The sequence below is a fragment of the Erinaceus europaeus genome, chromosome X, assembly GCF_950295315.1.
Source record: "Erinaceus europaeus chromosome X, mEriEur2.1, whole genome shotgun sequence".
Taxonomy (NCBI): Eukaryota; Metazoa; Chordata; class Mammalia; order Eulipotyphla; family Erinaceidae; genus Erinaceus; species Erinaceus europaeus.
The window spans coordinates 90,532,841-90,553,530 of record NC_080185.1 but is presented as its reverse complement, the minus strand read 5'-3'; the positions used below and the strand labels follow the sequence as shown (position 1 = coordinate 90,553,530).

At 44.5% G+C, this 20,690-nt stretch overlaps 1 long non-coding RNA gene across 1 annotated transcript in view; it reads right to left on the bottom strand.

Annotated features, from left to right (window-relative positions):
* The window catches only part of LOC132535830 (uncharacterized), a 13,604-nt gene extending 379 nt beyond the window's left edge, over positions 1-13,225 (bottom strand). The window contains exons 1-4 of the long non-coding RNA XR_009547560.1: positions 13,125-13,225; positions 12,762-12,912; positions 11,546-11,609; positions 1-1,535 (exon numbers count right to left, since the gene is read on the bottom strand). The exon at positions 1-1,535 is cut by the window's left edge and continues 379 nt beyond it. This is a non-coding gene — a long non-coding RNA (uncharacterized LOC132535830). The remainder of the gene's footprint in view (positions 1,536-11,545; positions 11,610-12,761; positions 12,913-13,124) is intronic.
* Positions 13,226-20,690: the final 7,465 nt, after the last annotated feature.

Sequence of the window (20,690 nt, the reverse complement as noted above, 5' to 3'; positions counted from 1 at the left end):
ATAGAAAGATGTGGACTGGTTTAATAGCTCACTTCTATAGGGAGATGATTTTCCATGTGCACCACCCGGGCTTATGTCCTGCCCTCACTGCACTGAAGGAAGCTTTCGTTCTGTGGTCTCTTTCAAACTCTCTCTGCTTCTGACTTGAAAAGGCATCAGAACTTCCCCCAATGTGGTGGGGGCCAGACTCAAACCTCAGTCAGACACAAGGCAGAGCAGGCTCCCTCCCAAGTTGAATATCTCACCAGGCCCTCACCTGACTTTTTTCAGCTAGAACTTTGTGGGTCGTAGGATTTGTTTGAACTGATGAAACCTAGGAATCCAGACTTACCAGAGTGTAGAAATGAAGTCAACACCATAGTTGGCTCCCCTACTCCCACCTCCCCAGCATATGTTATGGGGTCCTCCTGATTATTTTGAAAGAGTCCACTTGGCCAAAAAGATGGACTCTCCCAAAAGGTGTTGCTAGAACAAGCCCAGAGCTGCTTTCCAAGGCCGGCTGGTGACCCTTGAACTTGCATGGTGATGGGGGATGTGTGTCTCTTCTCCCCTAGACTGATCTGGATGGCTGGCTGGCTCACTCCCTGTGCCCAGACTGTGTGATTGGCACCTTTCCTTCTGGGTGGCTGGGGTTTGGGCATGTGCTACACAGAGACTACCAACAGAAGTGGGGGACAGTCAGGGTGTGAGCAGGACCCGCACACAGGGGGCTTTCTATGGTTGCTCCCCATACCACAAACACCACTTCTCTCAAACACACACACACACACACACACACACACACACACACACACACTATGTTTGACTTTTGGGGAGGAGAGAGAGAGAGAAAGAAATGCACAGAGAAAGAGAGAGTGAAAGTGACCACACAGCACTGTGGCTTCCTTCAATGTGTTGGGGGCTGGATTTGAACCTGGGTCACCCATGAGGCAAAGCAATGCACTATACAAGTGAGCTGTTTTGCTGGCCTACTCAGGGCCCTTTCAAACTATTCTTTTCATTTCTTTTAAAAGTAGAGACAGGGAAGGGCTGGGCGGTGGAGCACCTCGTTGAATGCACACGTTACCATGTGCAAGGACCTGGATTCAAACCTCTGGTCCCCACCTGTCGGGAGTTGGCGGGAGCTTCACAAATGGTAGAACAGTGCTACAGGTCTCTTCATCTCCCTATCTCCCTCTTCCCTCTCAATTTATCTCTGTCTATTTGATAAAGAAACACACAAAAATTAAGATAGACAAGTAAGAGAGGGAGGGAGGGAGGGGGAGAGAGAGAAAGAGAGAGAGAGAGAGAGAGAGAGAGAGAGAGAAAGGGAGAACAGGTCAAACAAGAGCAAAACCACACCTCTCTGTATTCCTGACTTTCAGTACAAGATATCAGTGTGGCGGCTTGGGAGGTGATGCAGTGGATAAAATATTCAGCTCGGGTGGGTGGGGGTAGATAGCATAATGGTTATACAAAGAGACTCTCATGCCTGGGTTTCCAAAGTTCCAGATTCAGTCCTCACGCACCACCATAAGCCAGGACTGAGCAGTGTTCTGGTGACCAAAAAAAAAAAAAAAAAAAAGGTGTTCAATTCTCAAGCATGAGGTTCAGAGTCGATACTTTCTTTCACTCCTCCACCTTTCATGCAAATAAATACATAAATACATTCTTAAGAAGCATAGATGCCTGCCTATAAGTCTCTAGTTTCTGGCACAGAGCTACTAAAACCTTCGCTGATTACTTTGGTGTTCAGAGCATGGGGGGGGAGGCATCTTTTTTTTTTTTTTGCCTCCAGGGTTATGGCTGGAGCTTGGTGCCTGCGCTACAAATCCACTGCTCCTGGTGGCCATTTTTTCCCCATTGTTGTTGCTGTTGTTGTCATTGTTGGATGGGACAGAGAGACATTGAGAAAAGAGGAGAAGACAGAGAGGGAGAGAGAAAGATAGATACCTGCTTCACCACTTTCCAAGACACTCCTTGCAGGTGGGGAGCAGAGGACTGAAACCGGGATCCTCATACTGGTCCCGGTGCCGGTCCCGGTGCTTCTCACTATGTGTGCTAAACCCGGTGAGACTGCCTGGCCCCTGGGACATCTTATTTTAATAGAGGATCTTTGACTCAGATTCCTGACACAGAGCTCCTAAATCTTCTGGAATTTCCGGGATGCCAGGATTCCTTTGTTGGAATGAGTCCAAGTCATGAGCTCCTGGACATCAAAAAGACCAAGCCAAGATTACAGATTTGGGATTTTCAGCCCCATTTCCTGTTTTCCAGAGAAGGGAGAGGGGCTGTAAGTGGAGGGGATGATGAGTCATGTATGCTTACATCACCAAGTCTCTATAAAAATTCTCGCTTAGGGCCACAAATTCGATCCCATCGGCCAGAGTAATGCTCTGGTTCTCTCTCTCTCTCTCTCTCTCTCTCTCTCTCTCTCTCTCTCTCTCGGAAAGGGAGAGGGAGAGAGGAAGAGAAACAGAGAGACATCTGCAGCCTTTCTTCACTTGCAGGTGGGGACTCAGGGCTTGAACCCAAGTCCTTGTGCATTGTAACACATGCCCTTAACCAGATGTGCAGCCACCCGGCCCCCTTTATTATTTTTTTCAAAATACTTATGTATCAAAGAGAGTGAGGAGGAGGAGGAGGAGGAGGGGGAGGAGGAGGAGGAGGAGGAGGAGGAGGAGGAGGAGGAGGAGGAGGGACACCAGAGCATCACTGACACATGCAGTCCCAGGCACTGAACTCAGAACCTCTTGCTTGAGAGTCCAAAGAAAACTTTATCTACTGTACCACCTCCTGGACTGCATGAAGCTTTTCTCTAGACTGTACCCCATATACGCATGGCCACCCACAATGAGATGGTGGATCTGGAGACTGAGGTTCCAGCCCAGCCCCCGCTGTCCGAAAGGAAGCTTCAGCAGTATAGTGTCTTTCCTTGTCTCCTTTTGTCTTTCTGTTTCTGTCTGAAAATGTCAGCCCAGGGCAGTGAAACAAGTCAGGGACTCTACCTGCTGTGCCACCTCCTGGATATTCTCTCCCTCTTCCCTCTTCTCTCTCTCTCTCTCTCTCTCTCTCTCTGTAATCCTTTTCTATTATAATTTAAGATAAACGGAGAGAAACAGAGAGAAAGAGAGAGTCAGAGAGGCACCACAGTACTTGCCATGCATAGTGCTCCCATGAGGTGCTGGAGGCTTAAACCCAGGTCTTGGCACATGGTAAAGTGTGCACTCTATTACATGAGCTTATCTCGCAGGTTGAAAGAAAAGAATAAGAAGGATCCAGGTGGTGGCACACCTGGCTGAGCGCACATGTTACAGCGCACAAGGACCCGGATTTGAGCCCCCAGCCCCCACCTGCAGGGGGAAAGCTTTGAGAGTGGTGAAGCAGGGCTACAGGTCTCTCTCTGTCTCTCTTCCTATCTCCCCCTTCCCTCTCAACTTCTTCTTGCCTCTATCCAATCAATCAATCAATCAATCAAGGCAATTTTAAAAAGGGGGGGAAAGACTAACATGTTTTTATTGGGTAAAACTAAACTACAGCATTTGAGATGTGTCTCTGCGTGATATAATGATAAAGAAATGCAAATAAGTAATTGATATGAGGGGGCCCGGCGATGGTGCAACCAGTAAAGTGCATATTGTACCATGTACAAGAACCCAAGTTCAAGCCCCTGGTCCTACCTGCAAAGGGGAAACTTCACAAGCAGTGAAGAAGTGCTGGAGGTGTCTTGTTTTCTCCCTCTCTTTCTCCCCTTTCCCTCTCAGTTTCTCTCTGCCTCTATAAGAAAAAAAAATGGTCGTAGGGGCCAGGCAGTGGCACACCTGGTTAAGTGTGCACATTATAGTGTGCAAGGATCCAAGTTCAAGTCCTTGGTCACCTTCTGCAGGGGGAAAACTTCACAAGTGGTGAAGCAGGGCTGCAGGTGTCTCTCTGCTTCTTTTCCTAGCTCCCTCTTCCCTCTCTATTTCTGTCTCTATCCAATAGTAAACAGATAAAAAGATTAAAAAGAAACTGAAAAAAAAAGAAAAAGAATGGCCATGAGGAGTGGTGTAGTCATTGTGTATGGTGGTGGTAGCAATAAAAAAGCAACTGATATGAAATCAGGGAAATGGTTGGTGGGTTGAAACTAGGCCCTTTGGAATATAACTAAAATAGGTCTACTAACTATCTAGAAAATGGAGACCCCCAAATCTTCATCTGCACTATTCCAGCCTTTAGGTTCATGATTAGTCAATAATTTGTTTGGCTTTATATGTTAACTCTTCTTTCAGTCACCACGTTCCAGATGCTACAGTGATGCCAATCAGACTTCCCTGGGCAGAAGACCCCACCTATATGTCCTGGAGCCCTGCTTCCCCAGAGCCCCGCCCCACTATGGAAAGAGAAAGACAGGCTGGGAGTATGGATCGACCTGTCAACACCCATGTTCAGCAGGGAAGCAATTACAGAAGCCAGACCTTCCACCTTCTGCACCCCATAATGTCCCTTGGTCCATGCTCCCAGAAGGATTAAGAATAGGAAAGCTATCAGGGGAGGGGATGGGATATGGAGTTCTGGTGGTGGGAATTGTGTGGAGTTGTACCCCTCTTATCCTATGGTTCTTGTCAGTGTTTCCTTTTTATAAATAAAATTTTTTTTAAAAATTAGGCAAGTCTTTGGGGTGACTGCCAAGGTTTTTTCTTGAGTGGTAGGAAAAGTGTCTTCAACTAACCCATAGACTGTACTTTTGTATCACATTGCCTTTGTAATTTTTATTTCAACACAAATATTCATGTTTTGGATTATTACTGGTCTTTCCACTACAGTATGGTTTACTTATCTGAAATGCTTAGTCTTTGCCCATTTCATTTTTTTATTATGCATACATTGTAGGCCGGGGAGAAAGCATAGTGGTTCTGCCACAAACAACCAAACAAAAAACACTTCATGCCTGAGGCTCAGAGGCAGAAGGTTCAATCCCCAGCACCACTATAACCCATAGCTGAGCAGTGTAGTGGTTAAAAAAAAAAAATCTTTGCATGTGTGTGTTCCAAGAGCCATTCATTACTCACCAGTTTTTCTCCTCTGTTGAAATTTCTGCTCTAAGGTTAGAGTATAGCTGAATATTTTTTGCTCAAGCTCAACATATGAGTGGTAACCTCTCTACACTTTTTGTCTAAAAATATTTTGGCAGGCTGACAGGAATTTCCACACTCATCTTTAAAATAAGGTACATGAACATGAAATAGCTTCTTTCTATTCTTACACCTAAAAAGAGGAAGAAATGGAATGGGTGCTTGTTCATTTTATTCAGAATTTCATGGGGTTTTCATTGACTAAGATCTAGAGTTTATTTTTACTGCACATTGTACACTGTACCTAGCATAGTGCCTACAATTACCCTCGCAATATATTTGCCTAGTGAATTAGTGCTTTTCACTTTAATTGTGGTAAACTATGTACACTACAAAATTCACCATTATGGAATCGGTAGGTAGCTCATTCAGTTGAGTGCACATGTTACCAGTTTTCTAGTCCTATTTCCAACTCTGACACCATCTCCCCAGACAATGCCTTTGGCCTATCTGCACATTAGCTGTCAGGCTCAGGCAAAATTAGTAAAATCATGGGTCCCCTGGAATATACCTAAAATAGGCCTACTAGCTTTTCCCAAAATGGAGCCCTCAAGTCTCATCTGCTATACTTCTGCCTTTGGGTTCCTGATTATTAAACAGTTTGTTCTGCTTTATATCTTAATTCTTTTTCAGCCACCAAGTTGCAGATGCTACAGTGACTCCAACCTAACTTCATTGGGCAGACGACCTCTCCAATGTATCCTGGAACCCCACCTCTCCAGAACCCCACCCCGCTAGGGAAAGAGAGAGGCAGCCTAGGAGTATGGATCGACCTGTCAATGCCCATGTTCAGCAAAGAAGCAATTACAGAAGCCAGACCTTCCACCTTCTTTCTGCACCCCATAATGATCCTGGGTCCATACTCCCAGAGGGATAAAAAATAGGAAAGCTTCCAGTGGAGGGGGTGGGATATGGAGTTCTGGTAGGGGGAATTAATTGTACCCCTCTTATCCTATGGTCTTGTTGATATTTTTTATTTTATGAAAAAATTTTAATTTTTTTAAAAGACCCCAATTCAGGCCCCAGGCTACCATGTGGGAGCACCATCAAGGGTGAAGTAGTCCTGCACCGTCTCTCTTTCTATCTCTTTCCCTCTCTCTAGAGGTAATAAAAACATGGCTTCCAAGAAATAGTAGAGTTCCCCAGGCACTAAGCCCTAGCGATAACATTGGTGGCAAAAAAAAAAAAAAAAAAAAAAAAAGAAGAAAGAAAGAAAGAAAAGAGAAGTAAAAGAAAAAAGGAAAAAGAAGAAGAAAGTAAAGAAAAGAGAAGAAAAGAAAAAAGGAGGGGTGGGGGCTGGGAGGTAGTGCAGCGGGTTAAGCGCAAGAACCGCACCCCCCCCACCCCCAGCTCCCCACCTGCAGGGGTCATCTCATGGCGCAGTGAAGCAGGTCTGCGGGTGTCTATCTTTCTCTCCCCCTCTCTGTCTTCCCCTTCTCTCTCGGTTTCTCTCTGTCCCATCCAACAACAATAAGGGCAACAAAATGGGAAAAATGGCCTCCAGGAGCAGGGGATTCATAGTGCAGGCACTGAGCCTCAGCAATAACTCTGGAGGCAAAAAAAAGGGGGGGGTGTCCTGTGGTGGCACACCCGGTTGAGTGCACACATCACCATGCAGAGGGACCTAGGTTCAAGGCCCCACTTCCCACATGTATGGGGGAAGCTACCCAAGCAGTGAAGCAGGTATGCAGGTATCTATCTTTTTTTCTCCTCTCTTTCTCTCTCTCTCCCTCCCCTCTCAATTTCTCTCTGTTGTATTAAATAAAAAATAGAAAGAAAAAAAAAAAAACAACCCTGAACCATTTTAAAGTATATTGTTCAGTAAGGTTACGTATTCTCATATTGCTGTGAAACCAATTCCCAGAACTCTTCTTTTTTAAGGGTTTATTTATTTATTTAAATATTAGAGAAAGATACATGGAGTCAGAGAGACCAGAGCACTGTTCCACTCTGGTTTATTATGGTGGTGCCGGGGATTAAACCTGGGATTTCAGAGCCTCAGGCATCAAAGTCTCTTGCAAAACCATTGTACTATCTCCCAAGGCCTCCAGAACTCTTCATCTTGTAAAACTCCGCACTTGCCAAATAAGAACTTCTCACTACCCTTCCCCCCCACTTCCAACCTCTGTCAACCACCACTGTACTCTGTCTCTATAAATTTTACTTCTCCTGGCACCTTGTGTAAGTGGAATCATAGTTTTGTGACTAGGTTATTTCAATTAACATCATGCCTTCAAGCTTCATTCATCCCATTAAATAAACAAACAAATAAATAAGTTAGCATTTATTTATTATTTACCAAAGCATAACTCAACTCTGGCTTATAATGGTACTGAAAATTGAACCTGGGATCTCCCTATTAATGATTATTATTTTTGTTTTTAGTTTTCCCAATATTTCATCATTAAAAGCCTCAAACATTTATACAAGTTTAGAGTTGTACAGTAAGCACCCATTTACCCATCATCTATAATCAATAATTAGCATCTTGCTGTATTTACTTTATCAGTAGTTTGCTTTGTCTATGAACATTTTGCTCTACTTGCTAAAATCTCTCAACTTCTCTAGCTCTCTATCCATCAGTTCATCTTCTTTCTTTTTTATTAAATATTTTATTTATTTAATGAGAGAGGAGAGAACACTGTTCAGCTCTGGCTTACGGTGGGGTGGGGGACTGAATCTGGGACCTCAGTGTCTTAAGCATGAAAGTTTTTTGCAGAATCATTATTTTATCTCCCGGGCCTCATTCTTATTTCTACTTTTTAAAGATTTTGTTTATTTATTAATGAGAAAGGGAGGAGGAGAGAGAGAGATAGAGATAAAGAGAGAACCAGACATCACTCAGGTACATGTGCTGTCGGTGACTGAACTCAGGACTTCATGCTTGAGAGTCCAGTGTTTTATCCACTGCACCACCTCCTAGATCACTTCGTTCTTATTTCTTTACTCATTTGTTAAGTACATTGCAGACATAAGTACCCTTGGTACTTTTTTCAAAAAAGATTGTATTTATTTACTTATTTATTAATGAGAAAGCTAGGAGGAGAGAGAGAATCAGACAATACTCTTGAACTCAACACACCCATCCAAAAAGATTTGTGTATACCTATGTTCTTAGCAGCACAATTTGTAATAGCCAAAACCTGGAAGCAACCCAGGTGTCCAACAACAGATGAGTGGCTGAGCAAGTTGTGGTACATATACACAATGGAATACTACTCAGCTATTAAAAATAGTAATTTCACCATTTTCAGCCCATCTTGGATGGAACTTGAAGAAATCATGTTAAGTGAAATAAGTCAGAAACATAAGGATGAAAATGGGATGATTTCACTCTCAGACAGAAGTTGAAAAACAAGATCAGGTCCGGGAGGTGGTGCAGTGGATAAAGCAGTGGACTCTGAAGCATGAGGTCCTAAGTTCAATCTCCAGCAGCACATGTACCATTACATGTGCTGGCTCTTTCTCTCTCCTCCTATATTTCTCATTAATAAATAAATAAAATCTTAAAAGAGAGAGATAGAGAGATAGATAGATAGAGAGAGACAAGAAAAACAAGATCAGAAGAGAAAACACAAGTAGAACCTGAACTGGAATTGGTATATTGCACCAAAGTAAAAGACTCTGGGGTGGGTGGGTCAGGGGGAGAATACAGGTACAAGAAGGATGACAGAGGACCTAGTGGGGGTTGTGTTGTTACTTGCAAAGCTTCCCCCCTGCAGGTGGGGGCTGAGGGCTCGAACTTACATCCTTGCGCATTGTAACATGTGCACTCAGCCAGGTGCACCACCACCCAGTCCCCAAGGGGATTGTATTGTTATGTGGAAAACTGGGAAATTTTATGCATGTACGAACTATTGTATTTACTGTCGAATGTAAAATATTAAACCCTCAATAAAGAAATTAAAAAAGAAAGAAAGGAATAAAGAAAAAAGTAAAAAAAAAAAAGACTCTGGGGTGGGGGGGTGACTGTACAGGTCCTGGAAAAGGATGACAGAGGACCTAGTGCGAATTGTATTGTTATGTGGAAAACTGAGAAATGTTATGCAGGTACAAACTATTGTATTTACTGTCAAATGTAAAACATTAATCCCCCAATAAGGAAATTAAAGACAAAATAACAAGAAAAAGAAAAAAATGGTCACTGGGAACAGTGGAGCTGCGTAAGTATAGAGCCCCATAGAAAACCCTAGTGGTGGGGGTCGGGCGGTAGCAGCCGGTTAAGTGCACATGGCGCAAGGCGCAAGGACCAGCGTAAGGATCCCCATTCCAGCCCCCAGCTCCCCACCTGCAGGGGGGTCGCTTCACAAGCGGTGAAGCAGGTCTGCAGGTGTCTATCTTTCTCTCCCCCCTCTCTGTCTTCCCCTCCTCTCTCCATTTCTCTGTCCTATCCAACAACAACATCAATGGCAACAATAACGATACGGAAACAAAGTGGGAAAAAATGATGGCCTCCAGGAGCTGTGGATTCATAGTGCAGGCACTGAGCCGTAGCAATAATCCTGGAGGCAAAAAAAGAAAAAGAAAACCCTAGTGGGATTTTTTTTTTAAAAAAGGGGGGGAGAAGAGGAGGAGGAGAAGGAGGGATAAGTCAAATGTAGTAGTAAATGCTTACTATGGAGGACTTGAGCCTTAAGATAAGTCCTGTCACAGGCTATATATAACACGGATGAACAGAGAAGACGTTATGCTAAATGAAGTGAATAAAGCATTAAAGAACAAACACTGCCCTTTTTAGACCCCCGACTCGGCATCAACATACTCTAGTCATTCTCTGTTTGTCAAAACTTGTAGGACTATATGAAACAAAGAGCAAACCCTCATGTAAACTGTGGACTTATTTTTGGTAATGATGATGATGTAGCAACATTAATTTATGATTCATAACAACTGGAACATGTGAGTGGCCCAGGAGGTGGCACAGTGGATAAAGCATTAGACTCTAAAGCTTGAAGTCCCAAGTTCAATCCCTGGCAGCACAGTTCCTATCTTTTGCATTAATAAATAAATAAAATCTTTACAAATAAATTAATAAAAAATTGAAACACATGAATTCAAGATGTGAATAGCGGGGGAAACCGTGAACCAGGGAAAGAGGAGGGATATGGGAACTATGGACTAGCTGATCCATTTCCTTCAAACCTCAGGCTGTTCTAAAATAAAGGGTTTTCAAGTCCCTGGTCCCCTACAGGGGGAAAGCTTCACGAGTGGTAAAGCAGGGCTTCAGGTGTCTCTCTGTCTCTCTCCCTCTCTAATCTCCCCCTCTCCTCTCAGTTTCTCTCTGACTTTAACCAATAATAAATAGTTAAACAATATATTTAAAAAAATAAAGCACAAGGACTGGCATGGGGATCCCGGTTCAAGCTCCCGGCTCCCCACCTGCAGGGGAGTCGCTTCGCAGGCGGTGAAGCAGGTCTGCAGGTGTCATTCTCTCCCCCTCTCCATCTTCTCCTCCTCCATCTTTCTCTCCCTCTCTCTATCTTCCCCTCCTCTCTCCATTTCTCTCCGTCCTTTCTAACAATGATGACATCGATGACAACGACAATAATAACTACAACAACAATAAGAAACAACAAGGGCAATAAAAGGAAAGATGACTAAATATTTTTTTAAAAGTTTAAAAAAAATAGAAAGACTTCACCCATGGGGTAAACAAAACACAGAAAACAAAACCCAGTGAAAAGTATGAACTTGGGTTGCAGAACTGAGGGTGAAAACAAGGGGGTGGGGGTGGACAGTGGCACACCTAGTTAAGCACATGTTACAATGTGCAAGGGCCAGGGTTCGAGCCCCCACTCCCCAATTGCGGGGGGGGGGATGCTTCACTTTGCCTAGTCTGTCTCTACCTGAAAAAAATAAGAAGAATGATAATAATAAAGTGCACTTGGAAATTAAATGTGTGTTTGAAAACCTTGCTGGTTTGTGGTGGGGGAGTTAGGATAATGGTTCTGCAAAAGACTTATACTGTCACCAAGTTGCAGATGCTACCACGACTCCAACCTGACTTACAGATGACCTTACCAGTGTGTCCTGAAACCCAGCCTCTCCACAGCCTTACCCCACTAGGGAAAGATAGAAACAGGCTGGGAGTATGGATCGATGTGTCAATGCCCATGTCTAGCAGAGAAGCAATTACAGAAGCCAGACCTCCCACCTTCTGCAACCCATAATGTTGCTGGGTTCATACTCCCAGAGGGATAAAGAATAAGGAACCTTCCAATGGAGGGGAAGACATGTGGCATGCTGTCAGTAAGAATTGTATGGAATTGTACCTCTTTTATACCACAATCTTGTCAATCATTATTAACTCATTAATAAAAAATTATATATACAGAAAGAGAGAGAGAGAAACAGAGAGAGAGAGAGAGAGAGAGAGAGAGAGGGAGAGAGAGAGACTGACCTTGCCACGGAGCAAGGATGAAATGTTAGTGAAAAAAAAAAGACATTTATACCTGTAGCTCCAAAATCGCAAATTCAATGCCCCTACACCACCATAAACTTGAGCTGAGTAGTGTCCTAGAGGAGAAAAAAAAGTTGAAAACCTCACTGGCGAGCATGCCATTTTCTTTTTAATACCACATAAAATCTGGCTTATGTGATGCGGGAAACTGAACCTGAGACATGGGAGTCTCTGGCATGACAGTCTTTTTGTGTAACCATTATGTTCTCTACCTTCCATCCAAGCATGCCATTTCTAACCAACAGAAGACACATCACAGATCCTATACAGATGTGTTGATGTGAGGCTGGGTCGTGGCACACTCAGTAGAGAACATATATTACCTTGGGTTCAAGCCCTCGGTCCCCATCTCCAGGGGGGGAGCTTCCCAAGTAGGGAAGCAGTGCTCTTTCTCTCTATCTCCTCCATCCCTCTCAATTTTTTTCTCTCTTTATCCAGAAGGAAAAAAGAAAGAAAGAGAAAGGGAGAGAAAGAAAGAAATAAAGGAATAGAGGAAATAAGAAAGAAAGAAAGAAAGAAAGAAAGAAAGAAAGAAAGAAAGAAAGAAAGGGAGGGAGGGAAAAAGGAAGGAAGGAAGAAAGAGAGAGCTGCAGGGAGCAGTGGGTTCGTCGTGCAGGCACTGAACCCCAGCAATAAGTTTGGTGACAATAAAAAGACATCTTGGCATAGCAGGTGGGTTTCAGCGCCTACCTCAGTCAGAACTGTTAGATTGTGGTCCGAGAGGTAGCACAGTGGCTAGCCCTGGACTTTCAACCACGAGGTCCCGAGTTTATTCCCCAGCAGCACCTGTACACAGAGTGATGCCTGGTTGGTTCTTTCTCTCTGTTCTTTTATCTTTCTAATGAATGAATAAATAAAATATTAAAGAAACCATTACACCGAAAGCCTCTGGGTCCAAGTGGACACCCCCAAGAGCCTGGTACTCCTAGTTTAGGGCACAGAGGCCTGGGTTCTACCCCCCCCCCCATACACACACATCCCACCCCCAGCATCATTAGAAAGTGAAGAGGGTATTTGGGGTAACTGCCTCCTTTGTCAGATAGGGGCTGGGGGTGTGTGTACAGTTACCAGGCAACCAAATCACAGGCAAAATGAGCCTGCTCCCAGCGCTTGGTCCTGAACAGGTCACTTCAGCTCATTAGACCAATTGAGAGAGCTTCTAGTATGAATGTACTAGGAAAGATCTGGAAAGGCATTAACGTACATACCCATAGAAAACCAATGACTCATGTCTGAAGGGAGTTCTGTTGTCCTTCTTTTTCTGTGTCTGGGTGACATTTTTACGTGGGCATCCCCGTGTGTCATGCCTTTGTCACTTGCACCTGCTGTGAAATCCGTGTTTCCAAAGGGTCACACCATCTGGGAGAAACATGTAAGTGGTTTAATCACACGTTTTTGGAGTAGCTATATATTCTAGCTTTTCATTAGATTCCTCAACTGTGACTCCACAGGTTCTCCCTCCCTTCCTTCTCCCTCTTTATTCCCCTTTTCTTTTTCAGTTCATTCATTTTTCTTTTATTTTTACAAATAATGGTTGTATAAATCACACACACACACACACACACACACACCTCTTTTTCTCATTTACGAAGAGAAGATGGAGGAGAATATGAACGAGAAGATGGAGGAGCTAGGGAGGGGGAGGAGGGAGAAGCGGAAGGGAGGAGGGCTGTTCCTTCACGTGAAGAAGCCATGCCAAAGCAAGCACAACAGGCTGTACAGGGCTGTGGCTGTGGAACGGGGCGGAGCAGCCAAGACTGAGAGAAGGCGGAGGCACGCCCTCCAGACTGCGGCAAACTGGGCGGGCGCCATGCCGCAGTGGCACTTGGCCTTGGCCTCAAGCGGTCTCTGGCACCCCCTGGCGTCCACACTGTGGACAACCGGCGGGAGGAGATCTCTTAGCCTCTTTCTTGTCTCCGCCTACCCGTCCATTTTGCTGCTTCTCTACCCTCTCCCCCCTCCCCAGTCTTCCTCCAACGGTCCTATTCGTCTTCTGTTGTCCTTGAAGAAGGTGCGGGAGTGAACTCCCACCAGGGGTGTGATGGGGAACCACAATGCTGCCCCACCTAGTTCCCTCTGTGGGCAGAAGTGGAACACCTGTGGAGTCTAGGAAGTGGGGACCTGCCACTGTAGAGAGAGGGAGAGGGGAGAGGGGAGAGGAGGAGGAGAGAGGAGAGGAGAGGAGAGAGAGACAGAGAGACAGAGAGAGAGAGAAGCTGGATAGCAATTAAGTGGTAAAAGAAGCAGATGTGATTGGGGAGTGTCGCCAACAGCTGAAGAGCCTTCGGTATAGAATCGGTTCGATTTCAAATGGAACATGGATGGGAGGGAATTGGAGCCAAGGGAGAGGAATCTGGGGAGCCATTGGGTGAATAATTCCTGGAGAACAGGCAAAGGTTAAGGGTGGCCCAGGTGTCCAACAACAGATGAGTGGCTGAGCAAGTTGTGGTATATATACACAATGGAATACTACTCAGCTGTAAAAAATGGTGACTTCACCGTTTTCAGCCGATCTTGGATGGACCTTGAAAAAATCATGTTGAGTGAAATAAGTCAGAAACAGAAGGATGAATATGGGATGATCTCACTCTCAGGCAGAAGTTGAAAAACAAGAACAGAAAAGAAAACACAAGTAGAACCTGAAGTGGAATTGGCGTATCTCACCAAAGTAAAAGACTCTGGGGTGGGTGGGTGGGGAGAAAACAGGTCCATGAAGGATAATAAATGATATAGTGGGGGTTGTATTGTTAAATGGGAAACTGGAGAATGTTATGCATGTACAAACTATTGTATTTACTGTTGAATGTAAAACATTAATTCCCCAATAAAGAAATAAATAAAAATAAAATAAAATAAAAAAATAAAGGTTAAGGGTGGGGATTTTGTGGGCAGGGGAGATAGCATAATGGTTATGCAAAAAGATTATCATGCCGGAGGCTCTGATGTTCCTGGCACAAGCGGTGCTCTGATAAATAATAATAATAATATAAAGATTTTCATACCTGAGGCTCCCAAGGTCCCGGGTTCAATCCCTAGTACCACTATAAGCCAGAGCTGAGCAGTGTTCTTGTCTCACTCTCTGTATGTCTCTCTCACTCATTAAAATAAATCAAATAGGGAGTCGGGCGGTAGCGCAGCGGGTTAAACGGACGTGGCACAAAGCACAAGGACTGGCATAAGGATCCCTGTTAGAGCCCCTGGCTCCCCATCTGCAGGGGAGTCACTTCACAGGCGGTAAAGCAGGTCTGCAGGTGTCTGTCTTTCTCTCCTCCTCTCTGTCTTCCCCTCCTGTCTCTATTTCTCTCTGTCCTATCCAACAATATCTACAACAACAATAAATAAATATAAATAAATGAATAAATAAATAAATTTTATCTTAAAAACTGGTCCGGGCAAAGTTGAAAAACAAGATCAGAAAAGAAAACACAAGTAGAACCTGAAATGGAGTTGGCTATCGCACCAAAGTAAAAGACTCTGGGATGGGTGGGGGGGTAGAATACAGGTCCAAGAAGGATTCAGAGGACCTAGTGGGGGTTGTATTGTTATATGGGAAACTGGGGGATGTTATGCATGTACAAACCATTGTACTTACTGTTGAATGTAAAACATTAATTCCCCAATAAAAAAAAAACTGGTCCAGGAGGTTACGCAGTGGATAGATTGGACTCTCAAATATGAGGTCCAGAGTTCAATTCCCAGCAGCACATGTACCAGATTGATGTCTGGTTCTTTCTCTCTGTCTATCATTCTTCATGAATAAATAAAATCCTTTAAAAATGATCATCCTCTTTAAAAAAAAAAAAAGAAGGGATTTTGCCTAAACCAACATAATGAGAAAGAGGTCAGGCAAGCCAAGACAATAATACATGGGCAAGGAGAGTTAGAAGATTCTAACCAAAGTTGGGATTTTTAAAGATTATTTTTTAAAGATCTGTTTCTTTTTTTATTTCTTTTTATTTCCCTGGTTGTTTTATTGTTGTAGTTATTATTGCTGTTGTTACTGATGTCATTGTTGTTGGATAAAGATCTGTTTCTTAATGAGAGGAAGAGGGAGGGAGGGAGGGGAGGAGGGGGAGAGAGAGAGAGAGAGAAAGGAAACAAGAGAACACCACTTGGCACATATTTATTTTATTTTTAATATATTTATTTATTTATTTTCCCTTTTATTTCCCTTGTTTTTCATTGTTGTTGTAGTTATTATTGTTGTTTTCATCGTTGGATGGAACAGAGAGAAATAGAGAGAGGAGGGGAAGACAGAGAGGGAGAGAGATAGACACCTGCAGACCTGCTTCACTGCCTGTGAAGCGACTCCCCTGCAGGTGGGGAGCTGGGGCTCGAACTGGGATCCTTCCACCGGTCCTTGCGCTTTGCGCCACATGCGCTTAACCTGTCTTGCGCTTTGCGCCACATGCGCTTAACCTGTCTTGCGCTTTGCGCCACATGCGCTTAACCTGTCGTGCTTACTCTGGACTCCCGGCACATATTTATGATGTCTGGGATCTAACTCGGGACACCATACTTGAGAGTCCAGTGCCCTATTCATTGCACCCTCTCCTTGGGCCACCAAACTCAGGAATCTTGCTAAGATCGAACAACAAAGGCAATCTGGACAAACGTTGAAGACCAAAAGCCAAAACCCAGGGGAAAACTTCCAGAGAGCATAAGTAGAGTCTGGTGGGAGAGAGAACATTTGTCACCACTCCTTGTAGCCCAGAGACCCCGAAATACCCAATGGGTATTCTAAGGCTGGGACTGCCAGCAATGAGTGACTCTCCCTGGTTCTCAGTGTGGTGATTCGAGCGGTTTCATTCTGTCTCTCTCCTTTACTCTTCCCTACTGAGCCTGACCACAAGCAAAGAGAAAGCTCTCGAGGCCCAGGAGGTGGCACAGTGCATAAAGTGTTGAAACCTCAAGCATGAGGTCCTGAGTTCAATCCCTGGCTGTTCATGAACCAGAGTGATGCTCCACTTCTCTCCCTCTCTCTAATTCTCCTCCACTAATCAATACATCTTCAAGAAGGAGGAAGAGGAGGAGGAGGAGGAATGAGAAAGGTCTCATTCCTTCACCTTCTTATGTCCCCTGGACAACAGAGGCTGGTGTGAATCCCATTCCAGACTGTTCCATGAACATTATAACACACACACACACACACACACACACACACGCACACATACACGCACACACTAGAGGCCAGGTGGTGGTACACCAGGTTAAGTACACACATTACTATTTGTAAGGGCCCAGGGTTCGAATCCCTGGTCCCCATCTTTAGGAGTGAAGCTTTTCTAGCTTGAAGCAGATCTGCAGCTGTCTCTCCCTCTCCCTCTCCCTACCTCTGTCCCTCTCCTTTTCCCTCTCCCCCTCTCTGTGTGTGTCTCTGTCTCTCCCCCAACACTCCATGCAATTAGGTGTTTACGTTATCATTCAGGCTTGAGAGACAAAGATTTCAACAACAGCTCAAAGGGTGACAGCTGGCTGAGTATATAGTGTACATGTTACCATGAGTAAGGACCCGAGTTAAAGCTCCCAGTCTCCACCTGTGGGGGAAGGGAGAAGCTTCAGGAGAGGTGAAGCAGTGCTGCATGACTCTCTCTGTCTCTATTTCTGTCTTTGTTTCTCTCTCTCCGCCCTCATATCTACTCTTTCCATCTCGGTTTCTCTCTGTCTGTATCATCTAGAAATGTTTTAAAATACTAGTCAGGGAGGTGTGTGATTTAATTTAATTTAATGTGATCAGCCTCTTGGGAACCTTCAGCTCTCATGGTCTTGATTTTCCCAGACAGCAGAAAGGCCTGGGGCAGCCTGACCAGTGCCTTGTTCACGTCTTTAAGTTTTCTTTTGTAATTTTTAGTTATATTTTGATCTATTTATTGGATAGAGACAGCCAGAAATTGAGAGGGAAGGGGGGTGACAGAGAGGGAGAGTACAGCCCTGCTTCACCACTCACAAAGCTTTCCCCTTGCAGGCAGGGACTAGGGGTTTGAACCTGAGTCCTTGAGCATTGTAAACATGTGCACACAACCAGGTGCGCCACCACCTGGCCCCCTAAGTTTTCTTTTTTTAAAAAAAAAATTTTAAATATTTATTTATTCCCTTTTGTTGCCCTTGTTATTTTTTATTGTCTTTTTTTTTTGTCGTTGTTGTTGGATAGAACAGAGAGAAATAGAGAGAGGAGGGGAAGACGGGGAGAGAAAGACAGACACCTGCAGACCTGCTTCACCGCCTGTGAAGTGACTCCCCTGCAGGTGGGGAGCCGGGGGCTCGAACTGGGATCCTTAAGCCAGTCCTTGTGCTTTGCACCACATGCGCTTAACCCACTGCGCTACCGCCCAACTCCCCTAAGTTTTCTTTTTTTTTTTTTTTTAATTTAAGAAAGGATTAATTAACAAAACCATAAGGTAGGAGGGGTACAACTCCACACAGTTCCCACCACCCAATCTCCATAACCCACCTCCTCCCCTGATAGCTTTCCCATTCTCTATCCCTCTGGGAGCATGGACCCAGGGTCATTGAGGGTCGCAGAAGGTAGAAGGTCTGGCTTCTGTAATTGCTTCCCCGCTGAACATGGGCATTGACTGGTCGGTCCATACTCCCAGTCTGCCTCTCTCTTTCTCTAGTAGGGTGTGTCTCTGGGGAAGCTGAGCTCCAGGACACATTGGTGGGGTCTTCAATTCAGGGAAGCCTGGCCAGCATCCTGGTGGCATCTGGAACCTGGTGATTGAAAAGAGAGTTAACATACGAAGCCAAACAAATTGTTGAGCAATCATGGACCCAAAGCTTGGAATAGTGGAGAGGAAGTGTTAGGGAGGTACTCACTGCAAACTCTAGTGTAATTCTGCTTTCAGGTATATATTTTGCAGTAGTTTATGTTAAGTGAGCTAAGTCAGAAAGATAAAGATGAGTATGGGATGATCCCACTCATCAACAGAAGTTGAGTAAGAAGATCTGAAAGGGAAACTAAAAGCAGGACCTGACCAAATTGTAAGTAGGGCACCAAAGTAAAAACCCTGTGGTGAGGGGTAGACATGCAGCTTCCTAGGCCAGTGGGGGGTGGGAGTGGGTGAGAGGGATGGGTCACAGTCTTTTGGTGGTGGGAATGGTGTTTATGTACACTCCTAGCAAAATGTAGACATATAAATCAGTAGTTAATTAATATGAGAGGGGGAAAATCAATTGTATGTCTCAAAGTTTCTCAAAACACAAACTGAATCTTTTTAATATATAGGCTGTGTATTTGATATGCGGACTCTCTCAAAAGCCTAGACCAAGTAGATTAAAGCATCCAATAGCACAGCTATATACAAGATACTGGATACTGTACAGCAAACCATAACAAAAGGATTTTTCAAAGTTAACCCAATTACCAAATAAGGTGATGATAACATTAACTATTGTCTTTTTGAACCCTAAGACAGCAGGAACCTCACATCTCCACTATAGAGCCCCTACTTCCCCCAGTCCTGGAACCCTTGGATAGGGCCCACTTTCCCGTATACCTCTCCCAATCCATACCAAATAATATTGCATCCGCCGATCACAACCTAACCAACGCAACGATTGCCACCTCAACATGCTTCACCTCAGACTGTGTCCAGAGACTTCACGTGTGGAATGACAACCCTTCAGCTTCATTACTCGGGTGAGACCTTTCCTTTTATAGTATACTCTAATTTCATCTCAGGTGGTTCACTTTCTAACAAAGTCCCATAACCTAGATATACACCAGTTTCTGTGAGAGAGAGCTTATGTTCACACGTATCCCCTAGGTTTTCTTTATATTTGTTAATTCATTTGGATAGAGACAAAGAGGAACTGAGAGGGAAGCAGATGTAGGGAGAAATAGAGAGAAAGAGAGAATTGAGACTTGCAGGACTGCTTTACCTCCCATGAAGCTTCCCCCCTGAAGGTGGGGGCCAGGGACTTGAACCTGGGTCCTTGTGCCCAGTAATGTGTGTATGCTCAACAAGGTGCACCGCCACTCGGATCCCTTTTTATCCTCTCTCCATCCAGCCCACAAGGCAACACTTCCTGCATCTTGGGGGGGGGGCTCCGAACACCCAGGAACTTTGGCACTTTGACACAATTCTCCAACCCACCTCACTGTGAAGCAGTGCAGCACACAGAGGAATGGCATCGAATCTCCATTTTACAATCATACAAAGGAAATCAACTCACAGTAGATACAACTTTTAAATATAAGACCTAGAAGGTTGGGCGGTAGCGCAGCACAAGTGGCACAAAGCACAAGGACCGGCAAAAAGATCCCAGTTCGAGCCCCGGCTCCCCAACTTCAGGGGAGTCGCTTCACAGGAAGTGAAGCAGGTCTGTAGGTGTCTATTTTCTCTTCCCCTCTCTGTCTTCCCCTCCTCTCTCCATTACTCTCTATCCTACCAAAAACAACGACATCAATAACAATGATAATAATAACCACATCAATGATAAAAACAACCAGGGTCACAAAAGGGAAAAAAATGGCCTCCAGGAGCAGTGGATTGGTCGTAGTTAAGGCATCAAGCCCGAGCAATAACCCTGGAGACAATAAATAAATAAATAAATAAATAAATAACCTAAACCTATCAAAATCCACCAAAGGAACTGGTGAAATAGCTCACTCTGTGCTGCTTTGCCATGCACTTAACCCAGGTTCAAGTCCAGCCCCCACTGCACTGAAAGAATATTATGTGCTATGGCACTTCCCCCTCCCCTCCCCCTACTCTCCCCTCTCCCTCTCCCTCTCCCTCTCCCTTCTCTGTCTATACCTTTAAAAAATCCATCAGGAAAGAAAAAGAAAGAAAAATATATATTTTTAATTTTTTATTTATAAAAAAGAAAACATTGACAAAACCATAGGATAAGAAGGGTACAACTTTACACAGTTCCCACCACCAGACCTCCTTATCCCATCCCCTCCCCCGATACCTTTCCTATTCTTTAACCCTCTGAGAGTATGGACCCAAGATCATTGTGGGATGCAGAAGGTGGAAGGTCTGGCTTCTGTAATTGCTTCCCCACTGAACATGGGCGTTGACTGGTCAATCCATACTCCCAGCCTCTCTTTCCCTAGTGGGGAAGGGCACTGGCGAAGCGGAGCTCCAAGGCACATTTCTGGGGTTGTCTGTCCAGGGAAGTCTGGTCAG